At 40.0% G+C, this 10,875-nt stretch overlaps 1 non-coding gene across 1 annotated transcript; it reads right to left on the reverse strand.

Moving 5' to 3' along the window:
- Positions 1-2,870: 2,870 nt before the first annotated feature.
- On the reverse strand, positions 2,871-2,977 carry LOC118490029. Its single transcript, XR_004888038.1, has one exon. It is a non-coding gene; the product is annotated as a small nucleolar RNA R71 (small nucleolar RNA).
- Between the last annotated feature and the right edge of the window lie 7,898 nt (positions 2,978-10,875).

A 10,875-nucleotide genomic window follows, 5' to 3' on the forward strand; every position in this document is an offset into this window, starting at 1 on the left:
ACTTGTTCTTAAAACTCAGATCAAACCATCACATACAAAAGCTCGGACCATATGATTATGATGTAGCAAAACTCGGACAATAACCCACCCCCTTATGAAACTCGGACCAATGGGTGTGGGGTGCTAAACTTGAAACTCGGACATGGGGTGTGGGTGTTAAAGGTCGGACAACATAGGTGGGGGTTAAAGTTCGGACCAAAGGGGCAAGGCCACAAGGTCGGACAACATAGGGGTCACAAAACTCGGACCATAAGATGTTGGGGTTAAAAGTCGGACCCCCCATGTGTAGCACTCAAAACTCGGACAACACTCCATCTATCATATTAAGAAAAAGGTCGGACCTTTCAACATGTAAAACTCGGATAGCATGTGATATGCATAAACATCAGACTTCATAACATACAAATAAAAGATCGGACATGATATACTGTATACAAAACTCGGGTAACATCCAGTAACAAACTCAGACATCTAGAAACTATCATTCAAAGGTCGGACTAGATTTTAAGTTACAAACGTCGGACCTAATTAGCATCATTATGCGAACAATCAATTCCTCATTGCAACAGTTACGTTTCTACAACAACAGTTACGTTTAGATGATCATTCCAAACCCTAATTCAATCATATCGACGGCAGAATCACCATCAATCGACCGATGCTTAACAACAACAATCATCACAAGAATAATCTATCAAGCATGCAACTAATCATCATCATAATCACAATTATCCATAATCAAATCAAAATCACAGAATATTATATGAGGAACTAGGGTTTTCATGAACACATAATCAAGAATCAAGAATTGATAATAATCAAGAAATCAATAAACAATAAGCATTTACCTTGTGTTGATTCTTGAGAAAAATGTGGAATCGAAAGTGATGAATAGCTTGCCAATGATGATGTGATGATTGCCAGAGAAAACCAAAGAAGTGAAAGTACGTGCTTGGATTTTTGTGAGAATGATTAGTGAACAAGGGATTAGGGTTAAGTATCACTAGGATTTCACTAATAACTCTATCCACCCTTAATTATTATATTTTACAATAGTGCACCATCTCACAACAATTTCACAGTTTCACCACCAAGTTTATGCATTTAACAAATTTATCACAATTAACACATAACCATGCATAATCACACAATGCACTTTATTGTATCAAAACTTTATAGTTCCATAGCCAATTATTTGTACAATTAAACAACTAGACAATACATGAACGTGCAATAAATGCGAAATAGAAATCTTGGAAATTCGAGTTGTCACAGCGGGGGTCCAAACTCTTTGATCCCCTCATAAGTTAACTACTATTAAAACTTTAACCCAGCTACTTAGGACTGTATCCCTGCTGACTCAGACTACTTAGCTGAGGATAACGTCACCTTCAAAAGAGGGGCCTACCACATTATGCATTAATAACTTAATTAATTATCTTTCAATAATCCGACCCTTTAGGATTGTATCCTTGCTGACTCAAACTACTGGGTTGAGGGTAATGTCACCTTCAAAAGAGGGGCCTACTACAATAACTAAGATAATCTCTTAAATAAGTGCAAAAATAATCAAAGGTTACACTAACACACGAGTCGGATCCAAGTGATTCATCTTGTCTATCTGTTTTTATTTTTATTTTTACTTTCAGCATTTTAGTTAGTTTTATTTTTTTTTAGTTTAAAAATCTTTTTCTAACATTTTGGTTTGATTAGACGTACTAAAAGCTCTTGTGTCCTTGGACGACCTCGGTATCTAACACACGAGTCGGATCCAAGTGATAAACCGGTACTAAAAGCTCTTGTGTCCTTGGACGACCTCGGTATCTTACCAACACTATACTATGTCCACGATGGGTGCACTTGCCCATATGTGTGTTTAGTGTTAGTAAATATCTTATTTTATAAATTTTTAAACTTGGCTAAAAAGTGCAAAAGCGCTTAAAATACATACCTAAAATATAACACACTTCACGCACATCAAGTTTTTGGCGCCGCTGCTGGGGACACAAGGATTTTAAGAAAGTTAGGAATCAACGGCCTAATCATTTTTTTTATTTTCTTTTTAATTTTTAGATTTTCTTAAATTTTTCAGCTTCTGCAGAGCTCAGCACGGGCCGTGCCTGGTCGGACACGGGCCGTGCCCAGCATTGGTACTGGCAGTTTTTATTTTCTGAGTTACAGAAGGCTGAGCACGGGGCTGTGTCGGTGCAACACGGGGCCGTGTCCAACTTTCCAGTAACAGGGATCCGGAAAACAATCACTGTAACTCCGACCACGGGTCGTGTTCACTGAGCACGGGGCCGTGGTGAACTTTCTGACCAACATTCTTTTTTTTTTTGTGGCAGGACTTGGAACCAGACGCCACCTCTACGTAGTGTATGAGCTCCAGTTCTAATAAAGACATAAAAGAACCTCTAGAAGAACCCGAACGCTTTCTTAGAAAAAGACTAAAAGCTAAAAACCAAGAGAAGGTTTCGGGGGACTCACTTCCAATGGCGGACCAGCGTACCCTCATGGATTACCTACGACCCACTGTAGGTAACCTTGGCGCCGTTATCAATACACCAAATGTCGAAGCCAACAACTTCGAACTTCGGCCACATTTGATACAGATGCTTCAAAACTCTACAACCTTTCATGGGCTTGTGGACGAGGATCCCCATCTGCATATCACTAATTTCTTAGAAATATGTGATACCTTTCGGATCAATGGAGCATCAAATGACGCCATTCGCCTTCGAATGTTTCCATTTTCACTAAAAGACCGAGCAAAAGCTTGGCTTAACACCCTCCCAGTTGGTTTGATAAACACCTAGGATGAACTAGCCCAAAAATTTCTATATAATTATTTCCCTCCCGCTAAAACGGCTAAATTAATGACTGAAATTAATACATACTCGCAAGACGATGGGGAATCCTTATATGAAACTTGGGAAAGATTCAAGGAGCTATTACGAAAGTGTCCTCTTCACGGTCTTGCGGTGTGGCAACAAGTATCCACTTTCTATAATGGATTGTTGCCACATACTAGACAAACACTTGACTCTAGCTCCGGGGGACTTTTAGGTAATCGCCGCCCGTAAGAAATATATAATCAAATTGAGGAAATTGCTCAAACCAATTTTCAATGGCACACTCCCCGAGGCAATAAATCTAGTGCCCCGGGCGCCCATAAGGTTGATGAAAGCACTTCTTTACAAGCCCAAATCCAGGCCCTTTCTTCAAAAATTAAAAAGCTAGAAATGACAAAAACAGTCTCGGTTATGGCTTGTGAAGGGTGTGGTGGGCCACATGAAAATTGGAGTTGTATGTAAGAAACAAATGATCAAACAGAGTCGGTAAACTACATTGATAATAGACCTAGGCCGTCGAGTCCCCCAACGGGCACCTACAACCAAGGATGACGTAACCACCCTAACATTGGTTGGAGAGAACCCGGCAATAGTAGTAACCAACAAAACCTAAATCAACGAACAAACTTTCAACAACCGAGGAATGAGTCACAAAATTTTTCTCAACAACAAGGTGGACGAGAAAGGCTTGAAGATACTAAAGAACTTTTAACCAAATTTGATATGAATGATTGTAAACCATGCAGCACACCCATGGCAACAAATAAGCTGGTCATGTCTGATGAAAAGGATGAGCTGATTGACCAAACACTTTATAGAAGCATGATTGGGTCTTTATTATACCTAACTGCATTAAGACCAGACATCATGTTTGCAACATGTGTTTGTGCAAGAAGTCAATCAGCTCCCAGAAAATCAAATCTCATTGCTGTAAAAAGGATTCTCAGATACATAAAAGGTGCTCCCACACTTGGTATCTGATATCCAACTAATGGGAATATCAAGCTTTCAGGTTTTTCAGACAGTGACTTTGCTGGATGTCACACCACAAGGAAGTCCACTTCAGGAGCGTGCCAATTTCTAGGTGATTGCTTAGTTTCTTGGCAAAGCAAAAAGCAAGCAGCAGTTTCAACATCCACTGCTGAGGCTGAATACATTGCTGCTGCAAGCTGTACAGCCCAACTCCTGGGCTTCAAAATCAGTTACTGGATTTTGGTATCACTGCCTTAAAGACACCATTCATGTTGGACAGCCAGGCAGCAGAAAATATCATCAAAAATCCAGTTTCCAACTCTACCACAAAGCACATCGACATCAGACATCACTTTGTGAGGGATTGCTATGGAAAGGGTTTGATTTCTCTGCATCATGTCCCAACTAAAGACCAGCTGGCAGATGTGCTCACAAAAGCACTTGATACAGCCACTTTTGAAAGTCTGGTCTCTTGGATTGGGATGCTAAACATGGAATAACAAGCAACATCTTGTTTTTCTATGAATAAAAGCAACAAAATGTTTTCAGAAAATCAAAAATCCATCCTTAAAAATAGCTAAAAATGAAAATTTCATTAAAATCCTTAAAAGTCTGCCATAACCACTGATTGTTCAAAAGTCTGCTCTACTTCAAAAAGCTTGCCCACTGCTGAAAGGCAACCTCTGTTTTCTCATTTCTTGATAACCTCTGTTGTTCAAAAACAGTGTCTTATCCACTGATATGCTATCCACTGATAGTGAAAATCATCCACTGCTCCCTTACCACTGCCTTCATCAGTTGCTTTCATCAAAGTACTGTCCTTCATTTTTCACCAGGGGTTGTCACGTGGGCAGTACATAGCAGTCAGACCTTTTGTAACGGCTGCCACGTCAGCATTCAATTCTCTTCCCCATAAAATCCCCCACTCACCATCAAAACATGGTTTTACTGTCGAATTGAATTCTTAAAAATTCTCTTCTCAAAGCAGTTTTTCTTCTCATTTCTCACAAACTTCTTCGATCATTCGTTTCAAAAATGACAAAATCGAAGCCATCTGCAAAACCCTCATCCAAATCATCATCGAAAACAGCCTCTCAAAAGGCAACTTCCACTGAAATTCCATACAAATCATCTCACAATCTCCTGGGTCTTCTAACAAAACCAGGAACCACCGATGTTTTCGATTCCATCATCAACATCATGGCAAAATCAAAGTACAAAACTTTGTTCACCGCCGATGCACCAATCTATTTGGCGACCCAAAGGGAGTTTTGGAAGAATGCAACCCTTGAAAAACAAGGAGACATTGCAACCACCATACACTCTTCTATAAAGGGTAAAAAGGTCCAAATCATGCCACAATCCATTTCCGAAGTCTTCCAACTCGATGATCAGGCAGGTAAAACTTCCTTCACTAAAAACGAGTTGCACATTGACTTCCTTGAACGAGGGTATGAAGCCACAATGATGAAGAAACTTACCTTAGAAAAAGGTTATTTTCCTCCTGCAACTAGATTCCTATTTCATACCCTCCTACTATGTGTTTCAAACAAAACCACTTCCTTTAATGAGATCCCTATAAAGATTCAAAATCTGGGATATGCAATTCGTCAAGAAGAAAATTTTAACTATTCTCGGGAAATCTTTAAAGATTTGGTTAATAATGTTGAAACCAAATCATTCTTACTGTTTCCAAGGTTTTTAAGTTACTATTTTGCAAAGAAATTCAGTAAGGATGATTTAGCTTTAATAAACCAAGGTGAAATAACTGTAATAAACTGCCTAACATCTGAAACTTTTTCACGAATGTTACCACCTTGCAAAACACAAGCAGGGGTGCCTGAGCAGAATTTAGCAGCTACCACTGCTCCTCAGGTATCTGCTGCTGAGCCTACTTCTCTAGGTGATCAAAGCAGCAGACCAACTGTTTTGAAACCCACACCTACCAATCCCAAAAAGCAAAACAAAAGGAAAAATCCAAAACCCCCCAAACCAATCAAAACGGCAACTCTGGAGGATGAGATACCAGAGTTAATGCCTGTGACAACACAAATGTCACAAGAAACCACTGCTGCTTCTTCCTCACAGCAGTTGGTACAAATATCTCAACCTATAACCATAACTCCTCCTGCTTCTTCACAAAAAGAACAGGTTGTACACAAAGGGCCACCACATTATGATGCTCTGGATACACTCGTTTCCATCATCCACAGCTCAATGCCCGGGGAAAATCCTTTTTCTACACCCACCATCACATCCACAATTCCACCAAAAACACAACTACTGTTGGATGCAATCGATTTGAACCAGGCATTACCCGGTCCTTCTAAATCACCTGTTAAAGAGAATATACCTCAACAATTGACTGAGCCTGATGTATCATTCTTTGCTAACCCACCAACACAACCTAAGGAGGTTAAACCCCTTGAGTTACAAGTAACTCTTGGTGGTAATCCAAGTGAAGCAGCCACTACAACTGTTGAACCCACTGGTTTATAGTTGGACAGTGGTTACATCAATAAGTCTTCCTTGGAGGCAATTCCTTTTATAGCACCTCTGCCAACCACCAGTGGATTTATTTATCCTACTGGCAACATCAAAAGGTTGTCAAGTGTTGAAGGAAGAAGACCCCAGTACCAAGAAAAAGGGGCATCAGTGGTTAATGTTTGGAGTAAACTCCCTACTTCAACCACTGATAAAACCACTGTTAGTGGGAAATCAGATGATCCCATTAAATTGGGTGATGGTTTAAAGTACCAGAAATTGACGGCTCGTGTTGAAAAACTTGATAACTCTGTTGCAGAACTCAAAGATATGCTACAACAGTTGTTACAAGTACAAAAGGTACAATCCACTGCTGTTCCATCTTCAGCACCTGCTCCACAACAGGCATCTGCTACCAAAGAGCTCTGGAATCTATTTCAACCTTTTCTCCATCATCAAGCAAAAATAGCAGATCAGCAACATGAAAAACATGTTCAACAGCTGCGAAATGCAATGGAATCAAGGTTCAAAAACACCCAGGCAGATCTAAAGGCTCTCAAATCTCAGAATCTGCACACCACTGGCACTACTCCTCCACCAGTTTTCTTCATTGATCAACTTCCCGAAGATAATGCCAAAAAGGGGGAGAAAATTCAGGAGTGGAGAAGGAAGGGAATAGAGGATGGTCTTTACCTTGCACTAGAAAATTCAAACATGACCAAAACGATCCCTTTGCCAGATGGGAGCAAGAAAATTGATGTGACTACAAATGCACTTGCAGAAGCAGTTGCATGTGTAAAAAGGGATAAAGAGGCCAAAAAGAAAGCCAGGGTTGATTATCCGGATCAGGGTACTTCAGGGTCAAGAGATGATGAAAATCTTATTGATGAAAAGAAGAAGCCTACAAGAAGAATCAGGCTACCCAAATCCATTCCAACCAGACGTTCAAAGTCTACTCCAAAACCACCACCTAAAACAGCTGTTGTAACTTCTGATGTATCCACTACTGTTGGTACGTCAGTGATTTCAACATCTGCTCCCATTTCAACACACACCACTTCAACACACACTACATCCACTGCTTTACCATCATCACCACCAAAAACAAAATCACCTCCTGCCAAAAGACAGAAGACAGCAGCTGTTATAACATCTGCTGTAAAGACAACAGTGGTTGGAACACCAGTTGTTTCAGCAACTGTTAGTCTACCACAAACCACTGCCAGTACAACCACCATTCCATCCAAAACATCATCAGTCCCTCCTCAAATAAAGAGGAGAAGGCTAACTCTTAAAGATGATGTCACTTCACCATCCCAAACTTCTTCAAAATCTTTAGCTCTTGTCACAATACCAAAACCAGTTCCTCTTTCTTCAGTTCCAATGCACAAGCCCTTACCTCCTGCAGGTGTTCAATTTCCTCTTGAACTAGAAGCTGTTAGATTAGAAATAAAATCTTTCTATTATGAGGATGACCCTGCCAAAAGGAGTTTGCCATCAATCAAAGGATATCCCTGGCCCAAAAATGTTGATGAATATTTGAAGATAAAGGCCAAGCAAGCAGAGGATATCTCTAAAAGAAACACACAAGGGAAATCTGACAAAGAAATTTCTAGATACTACCAATATCTGCTCACACAAGTCTGTTCCCTAGAACGTTTTGCAAAGAATGTCAGTCAACAAATTTCAAAAAGAGCAGCTGAAACTTTGAAGAAAGACTACATTGAAAGCATTATGGTTCACAAAAGATACAAAGGAGAGAGACACATGTACAAAGAGTGGACTGTTCCTAAGCTTGAAATTGAAGCAGCAAGAATTCAAGTCATGATAAAAAGGAAAGTCACTCACACTCCTCCTGATTGGGCAAAGTTTAGAAAGAATGTACCTGACAAACATGTAGAACTGAAAAGAATGAGAGAAGAACTGGTTGCTGCTGAATATGGTAACAAAAGACAAGTTGCAAGATGGAAAGAAGATGTGGTCAGGACAACCTACAAAAGGTTGGAGGAATTAAGAAAGAAAGATCCAAAAGTTCCTCAAAAACCTGACTATCCTGAAGCAGCGGTTTCAAAAAGACCATCAAAGCTGCAAATCAGGAGAGCCACTGCTCCAACTGGTACTGCCATCTACAAAAGAAGGAGACAAAGCCAGTTAGGTGCTGAAACAGTTCAAGAAATTCTTACTGGAAATGTCGTTGTAAAAGAAAGCTTGTTGAGAAAGTTTAAAGAAGAATTTGAACTGGAAAACTTTGCTAACACTGCTCAGCCAGTGATGAACATGCCAGCCTCACCAAATACTTCTGCTAATAAACATCTCCCAAGAAACCCACCAGGCTCAAAAAATACAAAAGTGGGAAACTGACAAACAGACCTGCGTATTGACTTTGCTCAGGTCTGGTGGAGAAGTGGAGAAAATATCAAGGGAACAAGCTCTTGGCCTGAGTCTTGAAGATTTGCAGGATCTCCTTGATCTTCCACTTAGCAGGGATGATGAAGACACAGATGCCCTTGACTTTGAATTACAATTTAAAGGTCAGATAAGGGAGCTGTTAATGAGGCAATAAAATGTCCACAATAATGAAGAGTTTTGGCATTATCTGTTCCAGGGGGAGATTGTTGGGATTGAACCCTATCAGAGGAACAGATAATTAAAGCCAAAACTGGATCAGAGCAGTGGATCCAGAATAAGCAGATGTTTACATACAAGTCTCTCCCCTTGAAAGTGATTACAACAACTGATGACCTCCTATCTGCTGATCTTGCAAAGTGCTGACCTACAACTGCTGCTCAAGTAAAAGATCTGATGGAAGACTAAAGTCCTGCTGATTCAATCTACTGCTTTGAGTCAAGCACTGTTAATCCGAACAAGTGCTGCTGGGTTCACAACAGTAGAAGGTTGCAGCAGCTGTTCTAAAGTCTGTTTTGTAATAGAATGTATTAGCAGTAGTTAACACAAGCAGTGTCTGTATAGATCAGAGGTTAGAGTTTGTTAGGAGGTTAGATGTCACTTTCATGGTGACGTCAGCTAAGATGCTCAGTAATTTGCAAGTGCCTATAAATAGTTCAGTACTTTGTACTGTTCTATTAGCTCTTTTGCATCATTCGTCTTCTTTGCACGAACAAACAACTGAGCTCTGGCTGAGGGGGAGTTTGCATTCATTCATCAATCATTGTAATCGTTGTTGAAATAAATTCAATTTTTCGGTTCATTGTGTAAAGATGTTTGATCAAAGTATTACTCTCGTTTGATTGTATGTAAAGTTTGTTTTCATCTTAATTCCGCTGCACACTCATTCACTTTCATCTAAATTTCAAACACAAAATACAATCAAAATCAAACTCAGATCCAACAATTGGTATCAGAGCTAGAACAATCAAATTTGATTTAACAATCATTTTGACGTAAATAGTTCAGCTCAAAACAGTTGATACTGATCGTTTGTTCGTCGTTGAAAAACAGAGTAAGGATTAATCACCACTAAAGTTGATTTCTCAGTGTCTGTAAAACAACAAGAATGACGTCACAATCTCAGGACGATAAAAACAACATCGGCTCGTTTTTAAACCACCTATGCTAAAAAGAAATGAGTACAACATCTGGCAGAGGAGGATGGGTCACATCCTTGCTCAACAAAGCACAGGTTGTTGGTGGTCTGTCGTCTTTGGTCCCCATGTTCCTACAGTGCCAAGCGCTGAAGATGCCAAAGCATCTGTTCCAAAACCTATTGAAAATTATACCGAAACCGATTTTCAAAGGATTGAACTAGATGCTAAAGCATTTAGCATCATAGCATCAGCGCTGCCCAATGAAATATATGCTGGACTGTTACATTGTAACAGTGCCAAAGAATTGTGGGACGCGCTTAAGGAACAGTTTGGTGGTACCGAAGAAGTCATAGAAAACAATAGGGAAATCCTGAACCAACAGTATGAAACATTTTGTCATGTTAAAGGTGAATCACAGACGCAACAATTTGAGCGTTTCAGTTGTCTCATCAGTGAACTGAGGCTTGTTAAAACCACTTTTACAAACTCAACTCAAAATAGCAGGTTCCTCAGGTCACTGCTAGAAAAATGGGACACCATAGCTTTTGTCACCCGAAATTCACCTGAGTTCAAGGATCTGACCTTGACCCAACTCCATGGTCGACTCCTGACCTACGAAAGGGAGTTGAACTAGAAAAGGAAGTTACAAGAGTCAGGAAAAACCGTTGATGATTATACATTCGGTAACACTGCTCTTTTGGGTCAAGAAGAATCTGGTAGTAGTGGTAAGGATCAGGGTTATGATCACTTCATTGACATAACAGCTGGTGCAAATTTTAACAACCCTGATCCTCACTCTACAAGTTATGCATTCACTGCAAACGAAAACCAGATGTCAGACAATCTAAGCTTTGACTCAATGATCTACAGCATTTTGACCCCACTGATTTAGAGGAAATGGACATCCTGCATCAACTGGCCTTGCTAAGTGTTAGAACTAGCAAATTTTATAAAAGAACAGGGCGAAAATTCCCAGGGTTGCATGGGAATCTAAGGGTTGGGTTGGATAAATCGAAAATCAA

The sequence above is a fragment of the Helianthus annuus genome, chromosome 2 (assembly GCF_002127325.2).
Source record: "Helianthus annuus cultivar XRQ/B chromosome 2, HanXRQr2.0-SUNRISE, whole genome shotgun sequence".
NCBI lineage: Eukaryota > Viridiplantae > Streptophyta > Magnoliopsida > Asterales > Asteraceae > Helianthus > Helianthus annuus.